Source organism: Odocoileus virginianus, chromosome 9 (assembly GCF_023699985.2).
Source record: "Odocoileus virginianus isolate 20LAN1187 ecotype Illinois chromosome 9, Ovbor_1.2, whole genome shotgun sequence".
Lineage (NCBI taxonomy): Eukaryota > Metazoa > Chordata > Mammalia > Artiodactyla > Cervidae > Odocoileus > Odocoileus virginianus.
In genome coordinates this window covers 74,458,076-74,468,904 of record NC_069682.1, presented here as the reverse complement: position 1 = coordinate 74,468,904, position 10,829 = coordinate 74,458,076, and positions in this window count along the sequence as shown.

Here is a 10,829-nt window from a genome sequence, read left to right as displayed (position 1 = left end):
GTCAGTCGTGTCCGACTCTGCGACCCAGTGGACTGTAGCCCGCCAGGCTCCTCTGTCCGTGGGATTTCCCAGGCAAGCGTACTGAAGTGAGTTACCATTTCCTACTCCAGGAGATCTTCCCAACCCAGGGATCGAACCCAGGTCTCTTGCGTCTCCTACGTTGGCAGGCAGAGTCTTTACTACTCTGCCACCTGGGAAGCCCGTGTTCTAGCCTATATGTGTCATAAGCTATAAATGAGAATTGTTGGTTTAGACGACAGATGTCTTTTGAAGAACATTGACAGATTTCTCCTCTGTGTTTTAAAATTAACCCTCTAGAGACTAAGCAGATATTTTTATAGACCACCAACGTTTGTGGATCCTTCCTGAAATGTTCCACCTACAAATAAACCTGTATGTTAAGTATGAAACATGGCCTTGGTTGAAAAGTACATTTGTTGATGTATCATATTCTCCATATTCTGTCATTTTTGGTTATTTTTTCCCTAACCATAAGTGTGAATCAGTAATTTGGATCAGCTTCAGCCTTTTTAAAAAATAAATATATGTTAGTTTCTATTATTTGGAATATAAGAAAGGCTAAAATTATTGAGCATGTACTGCGTTCCCAGCCTAGTTCTAAACCCTATCAGGGCATTCACTCATCTCATCCTCACCACACAAGAAGTATTCTGAGTATTCTTATTCTACAAATGGGGGAATTAAGAAATGAAACAGTCAAGCGGCTGAGAAATAATTAACAATGGTCCTATTAATGGAAAGGTTGTTTCCAGTTTTTTATATCACAATGCAGTGAAGAGGGTCCTTGTACATCAGTTTTTACACAGGCCTGTCATGATTTTTGGAGGCTTATGTGCTAGGCATGAAGTTGCTGCATCTAAGGCCAGATGTCTTTTTCATACTGAAAAGCATTACTGCCAAATTATTTAGGCTTAGTATTCCTTCTTCCTATGTGAGGCAGGCTGTTTTTAGCTCACATCGTCATTTCTTTAGATAGATGACGGAAGGATGGAGGGATGGAGAGATGGAGGAATGATGGTCAGAGAGAGCTCATTTTCTAAGAGTTTTGAATTAACAATGTTTTATACTGATTCTTCCCCTGACCCGCCTCCATCACCAGTATAGGGAGTGGCCTAAAGGACTGGGATAGTTTTCTTCAGTTTATGAGGAAACTATCTGTAGGGTACAAACAGTTTCATCTCATCTCCCTTCTGTTAGCAAGTTCCAGAAACTAAAAAAAAATCCGTTACTGTCATAAATTTGTTCTGAGAGGCAACTGACAAGCCAAATGGTGAGTCCCAGCAGTGACCCACCCTGCAAAGAAGAGACTCCCTAAGTCTGAAGCAGGAGAGGTTCCCTGGGAAAACACTTGATCACCAACACTCCTGGTCCCACCACCCCTTCTGCAGTGAACACAGAGCAGAGGCAAATCGCTTTAACTTCAAAAAAAAAAAAAAGCAGATTAATCTGAAATGAAACGAGGCCTTCAAAATTCACAGTTTAACACTCATAAACTCTGATAGTGAGCAAGGCGGCTCAGCGCGTCTGCACGCCTCCATCCTCAGCGAGACAGAAACTCACAGGAGCAGTCCCCCTGGACTTGTCATCTGTGAGCTGGAAGATCAGAGGCCCGACGCCAGGACGGGAAGTGGGGAGAATTAGTGTCCCCCAGGAGCGTCTCGCCCCCACAGCAAGCCTGGTGGTTCTTCTTAGGGTCATGCGCTCTTTGGCTCCTAATTTGGGGCTTCATTAAGGGCATATCCACCCTTGAATGAAGGCGATGGAAGGCTGCTGTTTCTTTTGAAGTCCAGCTGTTAGAATTGTGATTCAGATTTGCAAAGCCCGTGGCTTCTCACCTGGCACACAGCAAATGCTTAGTAACTTCAGCAGTTATCATTAACATGTTCTTCTTGTTTAGTTGCTCAGTCAGGTCCGACTCTTTGAGACCCCGTGGACTGTAGCCCGCCAGGCTCCTCTGTCCATGGGATTTCTCAGGCAAGAACACTGGAGTGGGTTGCCATTTCCTCCTCCAAGGGATCTTCCCAACTCAGGAATCGAACCTGCGTCTCTTATGTCTCCTGCATTGGCAGACGGGTTCTTTACCTCTAGCACCACCTGAGAAGCCCATAATAACAATACCTGATAATAATGTCTGAGAATCTCTATCCTGTTGGATGTGGAGACCTGGCTCTCTCTCTAAGCCATCAGGCTTCCCAAAGATGTGCTTGTCTAAGCCTCAGAGGAGAAGGCAATGGCACCCACTCCAGTGCTCTTGCCTGGGAAACCCCATGGACAAAGGAGTCTGGTAGGCTGCGGTCCATGGGGTCGCTAAGAGTTGGACACGACTGAGCGACTTCCCTTTCACTTTTCACTTTCATGCATTGGAGAAGGAAATGGCAGCCCACTCCAGTGTTCTTGCCTGGAGAATCCCAGGGATGGGGGAGCCTGGTGGGCTGCCGTCTATGGGGTCGCACAGAGTCGGACACGACTGAAGTGACTTAGCAGCAGCAGTAGCAAGCCTCAGAAGCTGTGACTGTGCTGTTACCTGACAAAGAGGAGTTAAGACAGCAGATAGATTTCAGGTCGGCTGACCTTGGGATGGAGAGAGGATGCTGCGTTGATCCAGTGGGCCCGAAGGGCACCGCAAGAGTTTGTTGGTCTCTTTGGTGTTACCAGAAGTCGGCAATTTTTCTGTAACGGGTCAGACAGTAAATTCTTTAGACTTTGTGATCCAAGGGGCAATGTCCTCAATGCTTTAAGTAACCATTCCTGCCGAAAGACTGAAGTTGTTTCTTATTCTTTACATTTTAAAATGTAAAAACCATTCTCAATTTACAGGCTAAACCAAAACCAAAGGCGGTGGGTGGGCGGTGGGGTCTGATTTGGCCACTGAAGTCTGCTAATTCCTAGTATCTGTGCATATATCTATTTTACTTCCAAAAAAGCATAATGCTAGATATATAGATTTTTATCATTTTTTAAAAACGTCATCTACAATGAACATCTTCTTAGAATAAGTTATTTATCAATTCCGTTTTTATGACTTCGAGCACAGGCCATATTTGGGGGGAGAGTTTATTGTGGTGGATACAAGCATGGTTTAGAATTCTGCCTTCATCATTTCCTGGGTGTGTGATCTTGAGGAGGTCACTTCTCTCTACACTTTCATTTTTTCATCCATAAAATAGGTAATCAGTGATTCAACTAAAACATACTACGGGCTAACTACGTGCCGGGAACTCTTCCAGATGCTGAGGACTTAGAACCTGACAAAAACACCTGTCCTAGTTGGAATAGGTGTGAGAGGAGGTAACAGGCAATAAACAAGCAAATAAATTCAATAGTATGGTAGGCACCTCATCCTTCCCTGGTGGTACAGTGGATAAGAATCTGCCTGCTAATGCAGGGGACAGGAGTTTTATCCCTGGTCCAGGAAGATTCCAGGGCTTCCCAGGTGGCACTAGTGGTAAAGATGCAAGAGACAAGGGATTGATCCCTGGGTTGAGAAGATCCCCTGGAGTAGGAAATGGCAACCCATTCCAGTATTCTTGCCTGGAAAATTCCATGGACAGAGGAGCCTGGCAGGCTACAGCCCATGGGGCTACAAAGGGTCAGACACAATGAACACACAGACTGGGCAGATTCCACATGCATTTCACGTGCATTTAAAAAACTTGTCTTAGACTTGGTCTGAAAAAGTCCTGTAGTAACTATCCTCCAGATGGCCTCTGATAGTCCTCACCTCCTCATCCATGTCACCAGTAGAAGACTGAGGAAATGACACATTCCCGGAGAAGCTCATAGAAGACCTTGTAGCTTCTGCATTGCTCTCTCTTGGATCACCTGCCAACTGCCCTGCCGTGAGGACACATAAGAGCGCCCTGGAGACGCCCACATGATGAGGAGCTGAGGCCTCCCACCCGCACCCAGGACCTGCCTGCAGGTCATGTGAGCGCACCATCTTGGAAACAGGTTTGCCAGCCCCAGTCAAGTCTGCATTGGACCCCAACCCTGGCCAGCAACTTGTCTGCAACTTCACCCAGCTAAGCTACTTGTGAATTCATAGGAGACCCACAACATTTTTAAAAGAAGTGTATTGGCATAAGTACAATGAGCTTTGGACCAAAGTGAGCGCAGATAGTATAAAGGGAAAAGAGGCCTTGAACCCTAACTTCTGTTGGCCAGAAGAAGGCTGCAAAACCACTCAGCTGTGAACAGGGTCTGCGTTTCATGGGGAAATGAGGCTGACTCAGAAGAGAGACTCCCTGAGTGTGGAGGGCAGATCCACAAGATGTAATCGGTCATTGAATGCCACGGAGCTCGTGATGGTAGAGCCAGGCTTCAGACTGAAGCAGTCTGGCTCTGGAGTCCATGCTCCTCTCCTCTGCATTGTACCAGGGCTCTAATGGATGGTTGGAGGGGTAGGTAGGTAGATAGTAGTAAAATTTTAGTTCTCTGAATTATCTGTGCTCGTGTTAAGTAACACACAGTCAGAATTCCAGACACCAATGGCCTGGAGTGTGTTGATCTGATTGATTGATGATCTCCATGACATTCACTTAAAGAATGGCACAGCCGCTGATCTTGAACCTTTTCTTTTTACACAAAGGAAAATGTTAGGGAAGGAGTTAAATATCAGGAGGGACACTGACCTTCCTACACCACATGTGGAGATTTGTACTCCATCTTATTTTTAACGCCCTGCTTCTAAGGGTATGGGTCTACCTTCTCAGCCTGCATTTTGTGTATCATTCTTATTTTCTGGGTTTGTTGTTGTTGTTTTCTTATACAAGTAGTTATAGCCTACATGATCAATGCAGGAAAATCAGAACTGACCAGGAAGCAAAAAGAAAACAAAGATCGTTCATATTCCCACTAACGAGAAATGGCTCCTGCCTGCATTGTAATAGGTTTTGTTTGTTTGTTAAATGCAATATATTTGTGTGACTTGTTATAAGGAGCCAGTTTGGTTGTGACTAAATATTTTGTTGAAAAGGATTCAGCAATTTTTTTCCCCCCAGAGAGATTCCTACACCCATAGTTAGCTAATTTCTTCTTCCAATAATCGTGAACTAAGATAAATATACAACAGTGTGTTTTCACCCCTGTGTGGCTTCCAAAGAGGATTTAATAGAAATATCTCCTTAAAAATCTTCACAGCCTTTTGTTTTGCAACTAAAACCCTTGCCTGACACAGTGACTATGCAATATAAGTGTAACTAATGAAAAAGTAGATTTACTTAGTCAACCATTTGTTTGGATTACATGACAGATGGTTGACTGATAATTTTTCCCGGAGTCACTAGATGGTTAGCACTGGGAATTTTTTTGTCCCTACCACACTGACAAGTTGTTCTGAAATTGTGTGGACACAGACTAACCACTCCACCTCATGGGGGAAAACTCAGTTAATGATGGATCTTTCCAAATATTCAAAGACTGTGTATAGGTCTGTGCTGGCTACTCTGCTTTCCAAAGAGAGAGATTTGGAACTGATATGGGTGCTTTTAATGCTGATTTCACTGTAACCATTACATTTTTTAACTTAAAAACTGATCCTTGTTGGATTTTTCCTCACCTTAAAAAAGAGATTCCGGCTTGGTGGAAAAAAGGTAGAAGAGTACAGAAATATACAACGTAGAAAGTGGAAAACTTCTCTCACCTCCTTGCCCCTCCCAACGCCCCCCCCACCACCACCAAACCACTGTTAATGATGCTTTATTTAAATGTTTTACACTATGACTTATTGCGACAATTTCAACAGCAGCAGGGGGAGAGAAAAAAAAAAAACTATATCAAAACTAAACTAGAAAACAGTATCCCCCCCCAACCCCAATCCTTGGTTTCACTTTCCAAGGTTTCAGTAACCTAGGGTAAACTGTGAGCCGAGAATATTAAATGGAAAGTTCCAGAAATACACAGAAGTTTTCAGTCCTGTGCCACTCTGGTATGGGGATGAGACCTCCCACCCTCTGCTCTGTCCCCCCCAGAACGTGAGTCACCACTTTGTTTGGCACATTTACATTGTACTGTATACGATGCCCTCCTGCTAGCATAGGAGAACCATCATCTACATACAGGATTCAGTACTATCCGATGTGGGTCTCCCAGCTGGCGTTGGTGGTGAGGAACCTGCCTGCCAATGCAGAAGGCACAGGAGACACGAGCTCCATCCCTGGGTTGGGAGGACCCCCTGGAGGAGGGCACGGCAACCCACTCCGCTTATCCTTGCCTGGAGAACCCCATGGACACACGAGCCTGGAGGGCTACAGTCCACAGGGTCGCAGAGAGTCGGACACTGAAGTATACACCTGGCACGAAGTATCCAGTGTGTATCCTGGAACATATCCTTTGCCGACGAGGAGGGACCATTCTATCAGGAGGTTACACCTGGTTATTACAAGCTGATGGGTGATTGGTTTTCTATTTCCTAGTGTTTATCTGCATTTTCTACAGCAAATATGTGACTTGGGTAGTTTTTTAAGTTTTAAAGAAAGTAAATAGTTTCTAAAAGTCAGTTAAATTCATTTTATGCATGCGTTTGTTGTGGTTTGTGTGTGAATTAACTGAGGACAACTGGCCAGCCCAGTTCAGCTGTGGACTGTCTACATGGAGCTACTGGGGCTCATGAAATTTCTGCTTCTTCATCTCATCTTCTTTCGCCCCTTCCCACCCCCCTTCACCTCCCCCTCCTTCCTTTTAACGGCGTTTCTAGTTGCCGTAGGGCTTCCCTAGAGCCTCATGCGTGCATGTATGCTCGTCGCGTCTAACTCTTTGCAAACCCATGGACTTGTAGCCCGCCAGGCTCCTCCATCCATGGGATTTCCCAGGCAAGAATACTGGAGTGGGTTGCCAATACCTCCTCCAGGGGACCTTCCTGGCCCAGGGATCGAACCCGTGTCTCCTGCATCTCTGGCATTGGCCACCTGGGAAGGACCAGTGGTAAAGAATCCACCAATGCAAGAGATGCTGGAGACGCGGGTTCAGCCCCTGGAGGGATGGAAGAAGGTCCCCTGGAGAAGGGAGTGGCAACCCACTCCAGTATGCTTGCCTGGGAAATCCCATGGACCGAGGAGCCCGGCCGGCTACAGTCCATAAGTCCCGAGACAGTCAGGTTCGCACAACCTAGTGCGAACACACAATAGCAAGATATGCATTCTATAGATTGTCGTTCAAGTGTGTGTTTAAAACAGTATTGCTCTAAGTTAGGCAATGCTGTCTTAATTGACAGGGTTAACCCTCCAGCCTCCTAAAACCAGATAAACAGAGATAGGCCAGGTATTTAGATTTCTCATCAGTAAGACCTCCGCTTGTAATGCTTAATTCCATCCATCTTCAGCATCTAAAGTTTCTTGAGAATCAAAATTGCCAACATTAAGTTTCTTTGTCAAGATCTGTAACGTCAGATTTTTTTTTTTTTTTTTTTTTTTTTGAGTTTTGACGAGCATGAGAATAGGGCCAATCTCAGAAGTTTGGGGGAATTTTTTGGTGTTTCAAGATATTAAGTTTGTATTTTGAAATTTGAGTCTGTTCCACATAACCATGAACCCCAGATCTGAGTAACCAGAATGTTTGATTCTGTGCTAAGGTGTTTCATTGTATAGAAGCTTGTAAATGTTCCATCTATGGCCTTTGATTCTTCAGAAATTCCTTCATCACAAAGGAAATTAATTTTATGTTAATTTTAGCAATATTAATGTATCACTTCAAATCTGAAGTTTAGGAGATTAATTAGGAAAGTGGCGAGGAGGAAAAAAAATCCACTACTGTTATGCTTTTACCTTCTTAATTTATCTCCTCTAAAGAAGATTCCACCTGGAAAGTTAAATATTCACATTATAGATAATACAGTGAAATGTGATCTCTTGAACTAACAGAAATGGTTTAACTGGTTAATCAGCCTCATTCCTTATCTCCAAATGAAACTTCCCTCTCCTATTCTGACACCGGGTGGGTCCCTGGGGCGTTCTAATATCTGTGTTCTGGCAGAATCATTGTTGGGATAAAAAGGAGAGCAGAGACAAAGCTACCGGGTGTCCTCACGAGGAGATCAGGGAAGCCGTCAGGCCCCCTCTTCCCATTCACCAGGGTCCACACTCTGGACGTTCAACATGGCCTTCAAGCGAGGCTACACTCACACAGGTTACAGTCACAGAAGCACTGATAAGGCTGAAGCAGGATCCTGTTCCTCCACTTTTTTCTCTCAAAATACTCCAGTGCTCTCTAACCACCCTCGTTTACAATACCCTGGAATATTAAGTACAAACATATTGTTCACATTCCCCACAGACTCCTGCGCTTTCATTGCGCTACTTTTACTTCTGTGAAAATTCTCAATCACGCAGAAAATCTACTTTATCACTACATGGACACCCACCGTCTACACAGAGCCATTGTTGACGTCTTGCCATAGTTGCTTCATGAATCATTTCTTTCTTCCTCCAGTATTTCAGATGATAGACGCCATGAATTTTTGTCCCTAAATTCCCTCAGGTTGTAGCTGTAAAACCACAGAGAGGATTTTTAAAAAAAAATACAGTCCTAATTTGAGAAACCTAATTTACCCCAAAACACCCTTCCCAGCTGGTATATTCAAGCTAGGATGCAATCAAGGACCACGCATTTCACATGGTTGTTACATGTCCTGTGTCCCCTGTAAAGTCCACAACAGCCACCCTCCAAGCCCACCCTTTTGCTTTTCTTACGACATGAGATTTCTGAAGCACCAGTCTGACCTTCAGGAATACTTTGTACAACTTTAGTGTCTCATCACTGGACCACAATAGACAGTCCAGACGAGTCAATGTTTTATAAATTATCTTCTGACAAGCACAGTTATATCACATTGCTTTTTAGATTTCTTTCCTCTTGCCTTTTTTTTTTACTGTATTAAAAGTTATAATTTAAAACAGCACACATTTAGCATAGCATGCAGATTTGACAATATATCATACTGTTGAGTTAAAATACCCTACTTTTAAAGTTTTCTGTATATGTGTGTCTGTGTCTGTGTGTGTGCAGGCACTCAATTGCTCAGCTGTGTCCAGCTCTTTGCAACCCCATGGATATAGAGTATATATTATATATTACCTGTCACTGTATATATCATTATGGTTTTAATTATATACACACAATATATACAGAATATATATAATATAACATTAATATAATACTATATATAATATATATTATATATCTGTATATAGACAGAATACATATAATATATATTAATATAATATTATATAATATATATATTATATATCTGTATATAGACAGAATATATTATATATAATATATGTACACAGAATATGTAATAGCTTTCTACATACAATTTGTACAGAATGTATACAGAGTAATTATATGCATATTTGGAGTATATATGTATATATATACACAGAGAATCTCAAAAAACTAGATGGGACTTGTGGCTGTGATGACCACTAATCATATACTCAACAACTGTGGGCTCATCCTAATTTGGGAATTCTTTTTTATTGAAGCATAGTTGATTTACAATGTTTCAAGTGTACAGCAAACAGATTGAGTTTTATATTTTTATATATGTATATAGGTATATATTGCCACACTTTTTCAGATTATTTTCATCATAGGTTATTACAAGATATGGAATATAGCTTCCTGTGCTTTACAGTAAGTCCTTGTTGGTTATCTATTAATATTTTATATATAGTGATGTGTATCTTTAATCCCAAATTCCCAATTTATCTCTCCTCCATCTTCCCTCTTTGACAACCATAAATTATGGAGTTTCTCCTAATTTGGGGTTCTTACTCCCTCCATTCATCATTCGATGTCCCTCACACCTAAATCAATTCTTTATTCCGTGTCATATGACACAGTCATCGTTGTGTCTAGCTCTGGCTGCCCCGGGGCGTGTGACCTGTAATATGAATTTGTTTCCAACACCAGCAGGCGGTTTCGGCCCGGTTTCCCTGTGTCTGCAGAGACACCTTCTAACGCTTTGACAATCACTTCCTGGAGATTAAGCTGAATTATGTGGCCAGCAGCTCATGCCTCTTTTTTTCCCTTGGCACCTTGATTTCATGCCAACTTTTCTGGGATGGCAGAGTTTTCCTCCTTCCGTACCAAGGCTCTCTGCCTGCCAGCGGTCTGGAGTCTAGTCTGTGTCGCCAGGAAGGACTGTTTGATCTGGAGGGTCAGCTGTGCTGCCCAAGACAGAGGACTGAGCCGCATGCAGCCACTCGGTGCTGGGCTGGTTTGCCATGAAGGAAACAGCTGTGTTTTGAACATGTTAGAGTAACTGCTAACATTTAAAACCTTCAGGGCCCTCACATAAGAATTCAGATCATATCCTTTTGACAAGTGGAAAGTTCTGGTTACATCGGGCCTGCCTTCCTGAGGGGCTCTGGGTTCCCGGCTGGGCCCAAGGACAGCCTGCTCTGTGGGCAGGCCTGAACTTGCCAGAGGCCAGGCCCACTCCTCACACTGCAGAGAGGGGAGCCAAGACCTTTGGGGGGCCGTGGTGAGAGTCACCCAAGATGCCCTGAACCACCACTATGTCTCGGATACAGGCATGGCGAAAGGAGACACAGAGCTTCCTTTGAGTAACGAGGAAGATGAAGCAGACAGAGCTCAAGTGGACAGACATTAATCATAATCACTCAGTAGAAAATGATTGAGCCCCACCACGTGCCAGCCACTGTTCCAGCAGGAGACGGGGCAGTGAATGAGGCCAAGTCCCGAATCTCACGGCGCTCGCATGGGGGGTGAGCGAGGCAGACAGACAATAAACAAAATAATCTGAGCGAAAGACATAATCAGTTAGATAGCTGTAAGCACTATGGATA